Raw genomic sequence first — 9,916 nt, forward strand, 5'->3', positions numbered from 1 at the left:
TCAGATTTAATGCCTTATTGGCAGCAGGTCTCCCTACAGGCGCAAAAGACTTTGGGATACTTTTTGGTTGACATGAATGCTTTATTATTGTAATATTTTTGTTGCGGTGGGAGGAGGGGGGACTAGATTTATTTGGGCATCTGAAGATGAATTGAAAGGTTTTTTTTCACCTCCTGAGAGCAGCATTTGGCAACATAGCGTTTTCCACCAGCAACAGCGAGTGAATAATATATCTCCCAGTCGCCCAAGCCTCAGTGCCTGGAACAAGAGCAGACCCTGACGCTCCCCGTGGACAGCAAGTCCGACGACAACAGCCATTCATGCAGGTCCCTGTTAGCAGAAATAAATGGAATAGGAAATGAAGCTTGAGCTATTTGACTGTGGAAAGGTAACTCGAGTCCTGAGGTTCACTTTATGCCTCTGCCTTGCAAGATTCTAGATCAGCCGCTGCCAATAGTAATATAATGCAAGCCACATGTGTAATTTTAATTTTTTCCCATTTAAAAAAAGTGAAAAGAAATGGCCAAAATTAATTTTAATATTTTATTTAACCAAATATATCCAAAATATTATCATTTCAACATAAAAATCAATATAAAATTATTAATTACATTTTTTTCATACTAACTCTTCAAAATTGGGTGTATATTTTACCCTTACAGGACATCTCAATTCAACTAGCCACGTTTCAAGTGCTCAGTAACCACACGTGGCTAGGGGTCACTATATTGGACAGCACCGGTCTAGCTCGAGCTGCATACCAGGGATTGCAGCTTCCAATTTAGTCCCTGATTTGAACTGGTTCTTTTGGTTTGCTCTGCCCCTAGGCCAGGGAAAAGCGCAGATTGCCCTCATCTTTTATATGAAGCCCTGTCCCCATTCAATCCTGTAGTCCTATGCAGACCCTGCCAGGGTTGTCAAATCCAAAAATCAAAATCATCTGCTGACAGTTGGGACAAGTAAGGTTGCACGATGATTTATGCAAAGAAAGGAAAAGGCAGCCTCCCACATCACTTTGAGAAGGAAATGACGGTAGAGACTCAGCCAGCTTCAGGGTGATCCAAGTGCACTAAAATCCACCAAGATATCTTACCCCTCATCACCTTTCAGAGTTAGACACTATACCAGGGCTAGGTTGGGCATGCCGATACTGATTTTGGAAACAAATCCCAGTAGAACAAAAACGAAGATGCCTCATTGGGTTGGTTTTACATTGCCATATTAGAATTCTGAAAGGTATATTGTTGAAAATTGGCAGGCAAAATTGATTCCTCTTAATTGAAGGTCTTTTTAGTTACAGAATGATAATGCCACTTTAATTCTCTTTGTTGTCATAGGTTTGGACCCATAGCTACATATCCTAGGCATACTAAAGGAATGTTATTACACATTATAATGAATGTTATTCATGACTACATACTTTGGGGAGCTATAAAGCTAAATTTGATGTGTGGAGACTGATTTGGCATTGATCTCTCTTCTCTCTGGTACGGCAACCTAATCCTATCAGTCTCTGATTGTTTCATATATATGAGGTTTGTCTCTTTGGTAGTACGGTTCAATTGTTGGAACACAAAGTAATTTACATTCTAATATGTTCTCTGTCCACCCCACCCAAGCCTAGCACGGTGCTGAGGGTTTGATGCCATTAAGGCCTGTCCACTTGACCTGATACCCAGTTCCCTGACAATCGACCTCTGAATAAGGTATGGTCATTTTTCTAGGACATGGGCGAATTGCTATTACTTCTTACTCCCCTTCCTTGAATGGCTTCATTTAGGTATTTGATGTGCTTTGATTAAAGCAACTAATGATGAATTTCTATACTGTAGCACAAATGTGAGCAGGTGAAAAATTGTCACCTAGTTGGTTTGTCTACTTGACATTAAGAACTGTTGGCTGATCTTTTCTACTGAATTGACGGAAAGAGCTGGTATTTTGGCATTCTTTATAATTTTTCAGTTTCATCAATTCATTAGAAATTTTGTTGAATGCTTACTATGTGCTAACCTGGACAATGGTTTCAAAGAGCTTGGCCTGTGTGTTCAGCACTGTCTATTGGGGACATTTTGGGACATTGTATTACATTTTTCTTTGTAAGAATGGAAATTCAGAAAAACAAAAGGAATAATACTAATGACAAGAAACCTCTCAAACTTAATTGAGACAAAGATGGAAATCGTTGGATATGCTGTAACATGGTAAATATTTAGCTTTGATTGGATTCTCATTGGGCTTAAGGCATTTATGTCTTCAGTTGTAAACAAAAGGATCACAATTCTGGAACATAAATAAAATTATAAACATCTATTTTTGAAAAATGTGACTGGAAAGTAAAGTATAATTGGGGATTTTTGTATTATGTTTTAGCTCTCTGGGAATCAACTCCCTCCCATGTTTCCAATAACATGTGAGTCTACTATTTGACTCATATGTTGGATTTTTGCATATATTTTCAGGATTGCTTTCTATTGTTTTCTATATATTTTCAGGGAGCTACTTGAATAGTGTTTGGAGGCATCAGCTTTAAGATGATAGTTAAACCTTGAAGTAGCTGCAGCTGTTTCCTAAATGTCTCACTGGTTGGCTAGTGTTCCTGTCAACACCTTATGCAGCCAAGTTTCTTGGTTGACAAAAATATATAAAGATAATTCATTACGAAGCTTAATCACTGGAAAAGTCCCATTTTTGAAAATCACATTTTTCTAAATTTCTCCTATTATTTTTCATTTTATGCCACTCAGGATTGAAATGGACGGAGGGTCAAGTAAAGTAATAAAGTAAATTAAAATAAAAGAGTGAATGAAAGCTACCTTGTAAGCCTGCCAGGGTGGCCATGAAGAACAGCTTTTCCATAATAATAACGTCCTATGACTCCTGATATTTGAACATGTATTTTATATCCTGGTTGTGACTGAAAGTAGCCCAATATGTTTAGAAGCAAAGAAAAAATATTAGCCCATAAAAATTCCCTTTTAAAAACGGAAGCTATCCAATTTGCTTGGCTAAAAGAAACGTTGCCAGGAACTTCCACCTCTTTGGAAATTAATCCCAGCAGGTGAACTATTATGTTCCCACCTTGGGCTGGAAGAGCATGTGCTGGGCGTCACTAGCCTCATGACCTTGGAATTTATGCAAAATAACATACCTGTGAACTTCACAAACCAAATGAATGCATTTAAGACAATTCAAACTCTGCTTGGTTGAAAGAAGCAACTGAGAACGGATATTTGAAGAATACTTCTTCTGCATACAAACTGCTCTTCTTTCTTATGCCAACATCTAGGTCAAGGATCGGCTGATAAAAAAAAAAGATATCCATATCCTATTGAGAACTTTCAAAAGTTGGATTTTATTTCCCCTTTTCTATTGTGAAACTCACTAAATATTGCAAACAAAACAAGGCAGTCGTCATCAATGCCGTTATAATCACAGGTGTGATGTTGAGGTCTGTAAGTTAAGATGTACCTTAACCATTGCGAATATTTTCTCCCACTCCGTAGCTTGTCTTTTCATTTTGTTTATGGTTTCTTCTGCTGAGCAAAAGCTTATAAGCTTGATTAGGTCCCATTTGTTTATTTTTGCTTTGCTTTCTTTTGCCTTGGGAGGTTGACCTAAGAAAACATGGCTATTATTTATGTTAGAGAATGTTTTGCCTATGTTCTCTTCTAGGAGTTTTAGCAACATGGATGGACCTAGAGATTATCATATTAAGTGAAGTAAGTCAGACAGAGAAAGACAAATATCATATGATATCACTTATATGTGGAATCTAAAAAAATGATACAAATGAACTTGTTTACAAAACAGAAATAGACTCACAGACATAGAAAACAAACTTATGGTTACCAAAGGGGGAAGGGGGGGGAGAGATAAACTAGGAGTTTGGGATTAACATATACACACTACTATACATAAGATAGATAAACAACAAGGACCTACTCAATATATTATATCACGCAATATATATATTACTCAATATATTATAATAACCTATAATGGAAAAAAATCTGAAAAAGAATATACATATGTATAACTGAATCACTTTGCTGTACACCTGAAACTAACAAAGCATTGTAGATCAACTATACTTCAATTTAAAAAATTTTTAAAAAACATGTACCCTTAAGACAAACCAGATCACAACCTGTTGAGATGGCTTCCTGCTTTTTTCTGAAAGGCAGTACCTAGAGCTCTGCTTCTCAAAGTTTACTGTGCATGTGACTCACATGGGGATCTTGTTAAAATGTGTATTCTGATTCTGTGGGTCTCGGATAGGGTCTGAAACTGAACTTTGTTATAAGCTCCCAGGGGATGCTGATGTTGTTGATTCACAGGGCACACTTCGAGTAGCAAGGGGGCTAGAATATAAGGCGAAGTTTATACACTCAGAAATGCACCCTGTCTTCCTTTACAGGAGGCAGGATTCACTTAGGAAATGAATGTGTTTGCTCCTCTATCTAAATATTTATTTGGGGAGTGTTCGTCTTCGTGAAGGAAAGAAAGGACAAGGGAAGTAGCTTCCTGAGTATACAGTTATATGCCAGGGACTGTTTGGCACTTCCATTTAATTCTGACAAGTACCATGCAAGGAAAAAAAAACTGAGGGAGATGTCTTTGTCTAAGATCAAAGTTTCTTTCCTCTGGACCATCCTGTCTCCAAGTCTCCAATCTTATGACCACGGCCAAAGGTGCCATCTAATTCACCTCTTTTTCAACATGATTTCTGCGATTCTCAAAAGAAACATAATTCAAGCTGAAAATGTTTTACCTCATTTCGTGAAATTTAATAGAGCCCCATGACAGCTCTGAATATACTACCAGTTAGTTACTTTGTGTCCCTGAAAATACAACAATTATACTCAATAACAACCTAGTATTTCATCCTTAAGCAGAAAAGCAGGGGTTGGTGTTGTCCTCTGACCCCATGTGTCTGTCTTTAGTCACTCACTCCTGGCCACACCTCCGGGATGCCAAAACAAAGCCAATCCATCAGTTGTTTGATCAAAATGAAGTAAAGAAATCAGTTTGCATTCATCATTGAACTGTCCTGCCACTAAAGCTAAGTCAAGAGGGCTTGAAACACTTCAAACAGGCATTCCAAGAAAACACATTTCAATCAGTCATGGATCTAACATGACCCAAATCTATCAGTAAACATGTTTCTTTAAAAAAGAAAAAGGGAACAGGGGACCAATGACAGAATCTATACCTACCATTTTGAAGCAACTTGGTTTCTGCTGGATCCTGAAAGCAGATCTCATTCTGCCTGGGAATAAGGAACATGATCGGGAGTAAACAGAACCAGCAAGTTATTCCACCAAATTCAATTCATCAGGCAATTACCAAGCCCCTGCTGCATGCACTGTTTTCAGGGAGACTGAAAAGAGTAAGGGCCAAGGTCTGCTCTCAAAACTGCATGGGCAGGTATACAAATGATTTGGACAATGTCCAGGAAGGTAAGGGACAGAAAGAAAATGCCAAGCAAATGGCATCAAGATTCAGGGGAGGGAGAGATCATAACCTGTTAGGGACATCGGGAAAGCCTTCCCGGCCAAAGCGATATTTGAGGCGAGCCTTGTAGAATGAGTAGAATTTCCACATGTGGCTCTGACGAGGGGGTGGAGCCTGTATCCAGGAGAAGCAGCAGCCTAAGCAAAGAAATGCATGAAAGCAGAAAAGTGTAGACAATATTCAGGGGACTCTGGTTTGCCTGAAATGTAGGACGTGCTTACTGCACAAATAACTAAGAAGAGGAGATAAGGCCAGGCAAGTGGTTGGAGATCACATTGTAGAAGACCCTAAATAACCCATTTAACCGGGGAGACTCTTATTATTAAAGAGCAAAATGATGGTTTATATGATTCCTAAATATATCTGCACAAAATACTCTTGTCTTTACTAAAATATCACCCAACTTTGATATAATGCTGCAAATAGGCTACGCCAATGTTGTGTATTAAACCTGAAAACTTCAGTGCCACCCTGCCAGTTATTAAGGCATACAACAAAGCCAGGGTGATCAGAACAGTGTGGTATTGACCCCCAAAGCAGACCAATAGTCCAGTGGATCAGAAGTGAGCACTCGGAAACAGTCACACACACACACACACACACACACACACACACACACACACACACACGCTGTTTCAGGTATGTATTGCTACCTAACAAGTTACCCTTGCCTGCCTGAGTCTGTGCTCCACAGAACAGCCAGAGTGATTGCTTTAAAACTGTTTCGGTCACTCATGTGCTCGAAATCCTCCAGTGGCTTCTCAACACACTCCAAATAAAATCCAAATCCCTGGCATGACCTCTAAGGCCCTCTATGTTCTGGTACTTATTACCTTTCCATCCTTATCTTTTAACACTTTCTCCTTTGCTCACTCAGCTCCACCCACCTCCTTGCTGGTCCTTTAACACACCTACCTCAGGAAACTTGCTGCTTCCAAAGCCTAAATGACAATTCCTCCATATAGCCCCATAACTCAAATCAAGTCTTCATTCAAATGTCACTGCTTCAGAGAGGCCTTCCCTGACCAATCTATCTGAAATAGGACCCCCATCACTCTCCGTCCCTTTGTATCTCAGCACCCACCACCACTTGATGTATCATCTCTTCATTTGTTTATTTCCGCCTCCTCCTACTAGAATATCAGTTCTGTGAGGAGAAGGATTTTTGTGGTTGGTTCTCTACTGTAGCCCTAGTACCCAGGACAGTGCCTGGTACACAGCAGCACTCAGAAGGTAGGGATTCAGGCTACTCTAACAACTAAGGAAACGCCCTTCCTGCCTGCCTTGCCCACTCCAATCTACTCTGCGCTTGCAGTCATGAATCTCATCCTTTCACTCTGAGTCAAATTCCCCAGGGGTTCATTATCACTACTTACACAGCAAGGCCCACATCCCTAGGCCTACATTCAAGGTCCTCCTTGCTTAGGCCCCAGCCTAACTTTTCTAGTTTTATGCCTCACTTTTCCTTGCCAATCAATTTATCTGTGCTCTGGTCCAACTGTTTTCAAGTTCTGTTTTTATCAGTGGAACACTGATACTTTTTCCCCCAAATAAGATCTTACATGGAACCCTAACGTAGAAAATAGATTAAAGCAGAGGCATTTTGGTTGAAACTGCAGTAGGCATCCTAGGGATTCCTCCAATTTGACCTTCCTTCTTCCCTGCAGTGTCCTCCGAAGCAGCGCCAGCAAACCTGGTTTGAAAAGCTCTAACACTGTATGTCTCCCAATACTTCTGAACACCCCATGTCCCCCACCCTGAATGTCCTTCAAGACCATCTGTGCAGGTCCAAATCCTACCTACACTCAAGGTCCAGTCAAATATCATCTCCTCCACTAAGATTTCCCTGGTCTCATTAGATTTGACTCTTTCCTCCTCTGAACTGTGTTTATACATCTTTTATGGCCCTTACTTCCTTGCTTCCTGCATTAGGAAGATTGGTTTATAAGTTGTTTGTCTTACGAGGCCGTAAGCCATTAAAAGAAATGGGCAGTCAGTGTTTGCCCAATGAATGATTCATCTCTGTAGCCCCAATAATCCTAGTGCAGTGCCCTGTACCCAGTAGGTGCTCTAATGCACATTTGTTTGTTGGGTGAATGAATGAATGAATGAATGATGAATGAGTTTCCTACATTATATGGAACAAAACCAGTTTTTAAATTGAGCTTATTTAGCCTGTGGTTTGTTTCTTTTCCTTTTGGTCATAAAAACAGACAATGCATCCAGTCCCCCGTGGCTCCTGAAGGCCTCAGTGAGCTGCCAAATAGCATTACCGAATTTATGATTGGATTAATGAAAAGCTTGTAGCAAAATTATCCTAGTGAGGAAATGATCCTTTTGGGGACTTCAGTTTCAACTGGTAGGGCAACATTAGTTTTAAATGAAAGAAAACATCTCATTGTGTAGACTTGTATAGCTGATAAATATGCCAGAAGGAGTTTGTCCCATGAGGACCCCCTTCTAGTAACCCTGCTGGGTACAAGGGACATTTGAACCTGTCCCTTGCCAATTACCCACTGGATACATTTCCACAGAAGGAAAGGCAAATGGAGATCTGTCCAGGGAAGAAGACCCATGCTGGCCAGCCAATTTACTGGATAAAATTATCCCTCTTGCTCCCAAATATCCAAGTGGTTGAAAAGGAATGAGACCGCTAACCACAGCCTACACATGATGCTGCACTCATCCCTGGGTGATCACAACCACATACTGTAGCAGTAAGGAACCTGTTATGTGGACTGAATGCTTGTGGTCTCCCAAACTTCAGATGTTGAAATCCTAACCCCCAAGCTGATGGTACTTGGAGGTGATGCCTTTGGGTGGTGATTAAGTCATGAGGGCAGAGCCCTCATGAATGGGATTAGTGTCCTTGTAAAAGAGACCCCAGAGGACTCTCTCCCCCCTTCCACCATGTGAGGATACAGCAAGAAGATAACCCTCTATGAACGAGGAAGTGGGCCCTCACCAGGTGCCAGATATGCCAGTGCCTTGATTTTGGACTTCCAGCTTCCAGGTCTGTGAGAAATATATCTGCTATTTAAGCACCCAGTCTATGGTGTTTTTGTTGTAGCAGCCCGAATGGACCGAGACAGGCCCTCACTGCATTGCATGATCCCCACCACCTCACCTCCTGGTACCTGTGCTGGGGTTCTGCCAGGCAGTCAGCTATCACTCCTAAGTGGGAAGAGCTGCCTCCTCACATCTGCCTGTCCTTTTCCCTACACAGGTATAAGGAGCCCATTCTCTGAGCTCCTCTCTTGAAAGCACCACCGTGAGTCTAACTGAAGTAGTGGGTTTGTTCTCAGCCACTTATCTCTATCCCCATCATTGGCACTAGAAGAATAGTAAACTTTCTGTTCAAGCAGCTCAGCAGACACAGTTTTGCACTCAGCAGACCATTGGTTTGAAATTTGGCTTCATCAGTAATGACCTCTGTGACCCTGATCAAGTTACTTCCCCTCTTTGATCTTCAGTTTCCTTATCTATCAAATGTGGATGATAATAGTACCTTCTCCAAGGATTGATGTGAGGAATAAATGAGCTGATGCTTTTAGTAAAAAACTTAGAGCAGCGCCTCACATATAACAAAGATTCAATAAATATTGACTATTATCACTATTATTATTAATAATAAAACTTTCTAAGTATAGTTAAGTCCCACTAGTTCTGAATAAGGTGTTAGTGGGTGGTGGTTGAGGGGGTAGAAAAATTCCTATCAGGATTTATTATAATGATATGAAAATCATATTTATATAGGGCTTATAGTGAGTCCATTCTAAACACCTTATATATATTAACTTAATTCCCACAACAACCCTATGAAGTAGGTATTATTATTATTATTACTACTATTATTCCCATGTTATAGAAACAAAGCAGTTGAGACACTTGTCTGTAGTCACGCAGTTGGTAAGTGACAAAGTTGGGGCATGAGCCCAGGACACCTGGCTCCAGAGCCTGCACTCAGCCCCACTGGTAAACTGCCCCTACACAGCTAACTGTAGAATAATGTGAATGGAAATGTAGCTTCACTACCTCAGACTTGGGGTGGTGACCCTTCCAATGACTCACTGTATCTTCTCCTGTAATAAATGGTCACTAATTAATTGTGATTAGCACATTATTCGTGTGAAATTGTCGTAGGCAAACTGCTGCCCCTAAAGGTAGAAAGTGGCAAGAAATGTATTCTTGTTCCCTGATGAGAAGGGAAATGATTCTTCTTCTATCTTGATTCTCTGTGGCTGGGCTTACCCGACCCTTCTTTCCATCAGTGGTAGACTTTACCTCAGCACACACAAAATTAATGCTTTTATGACAAATGACTCTTGTTTATACACATAAGATTTGCTCATTCAAGTATTTACAAGATTCTTTGAGGTTGTTTCTACGTCTTTCTCACTCG

Source organism: Balaenoptera acutorostrata, chromosome X, assembly GCF_949987535.1.
Source record: "Balaenoptera acutorostrata chromosome X, mBalAcu1.1, whole genome shotgun sequence".
Taxonomy (NCBI): Eukaryota; Metazoa; Chordata; class Mammalia; order Artiodactyla; family Balaenopteridae; genus Balaenoptera; species Balaenoptera acutorostrata.